Genomic DNA, 1,654 nt, shown 5'->3' on the forward strand with positions numbered 1-1,654 from the left:
GGGGGGGGGGCACCCTGGGCAGGTTGCAAGTCCAACACAGGGCGACATACAGACAAACGACCATTCATGCTCTCAATCACACCTAAGGACGATTTTAGCTCTTACCAATGAACCTAACATGCATGTTTTTGGTCTGTGGGAGGAAATCGGAGTACCTGGAGTCAACTTACAAGAGCACAAGGAGAACATGCAAACTCCACCCAGAAGCGATCCTGCAGCCTTCTTACTGGGAGGTGACAGCTCTAACCACTGCCCCACTGTGCCACCCTGATCCATCAATTTTCTTTTAAAGTCTTCATGACGTACAATATATTATTTGAGTCCAGGCAAACGTGGATGTAAGCTGCAACATTTATTCAAGAGCCTGTTGTTGTTTGTTTGTAGTCATACAACTGATAAATATAACTGGTTTTAAATGGTCACATGGTGATAAACCTCCCATACACACACATTTTGTTTAACACAACAGATGAAATAGTTCAGTTATGTCGGAGGTTTTACATCACGTGATTCTGCGTTTTGAAACTCACTCAAAGGAAACAAAATCTACCTTTCGGTCTGTGGGTCATTGTTTTGGATGTTAAGATTCAGAGCGTCCCTCTGAGATAATGGATTGGACAGATCGTTTTTATCTGCAGACAATAATAACGAAAAAAAAACAAACTTTTGCCTTGGAAGAAGAGTGCACAAGTGTCAGATTGTGCCAAGACGAACAGCAGCTTCCAGAAATTCATATTTATAAAAAGTCACAGTCGCTTGTACCTGCAAGTGTTTCACATTTAAATCTGCAGCTAAATTTTTAACAGAGTGCAAACGTAAGGACTCAAATAAGGCCAAGCAGAGATGTAATATGAGACTTTTATTTATGAACACAGGTAAGTCTACAGAGGTTTACACTGGGCAGATAAAGATAAAAAAAGGATCAAAACAGACATCATATACCATCATACACCTAATTTTAAAATTCTACTAATTACAAACTTGATAAAAAAGTATTCATTTAGACTGATTATTTTGTTTATAATAATCATTCTGTTTGTATTGTATCTGGGTTTGGGATATGTTTTTGTATCTAAACAATATCTTGATGAAAATGAGCCACAATGAGCTGAATCCTGTTGGGCTTGTCTGAATTTTCAGTATCTGTTTATTAGAAAGCTCTCTCATAATTACCCCTCCCCATTCGGTTTCTTCCTCTCATTCATCCAGCGTACTCCTGCTTTTGAAAAGGTTTTTAAAGACTGAATTTAATTAAAGCTGAAACCATCTATCTGCCTTAAAGCATCCACGAGGACCATGCACGTCAACAAACAACACGATGAGGGATTATAAATTTAGATTAACCGTTCCTGTGTTCCACCACTCAAGGGTCGAGCGCTTTGCGTCATAATATCCACTAATGTTTCGGTGAGTGGGCGAGTGAAAAAACACCAGATAGGAGGATGGATCAGGCGCCCTCTTCACCGAACCTCTTCACACGCTGAGGAGCCTGCTGGAGCCCCCTTTCAGGCCTGCTGTGGAGACTGCAAACATGTGCAGGAAACAGGAGCGGCGGGCCGTTTTAAATCATGAAATACAATAAGTGGGTTTTGAAAAACAAATAGATAAAAGACATGGGTTTTCACGGCTTAATTATACCAATAAACAGAAAAAA

This window comes from Kryptolebias marmoratus, linkage group LG24 (genome assembly GCF_001649575.2).
Source record: "Kryptolebias marmoratus isolate JLee-2015 linkage group LG24, ASM164957v2, whole genome shotgun sequence".
Classification (NCBI taxonomy): Eukaryota; Metazoa; Chordata; class Actinopteri; order Cyprinodontiformes; family Rivulidae; genus Kryptolebias; species Kryptolebias marmoratus.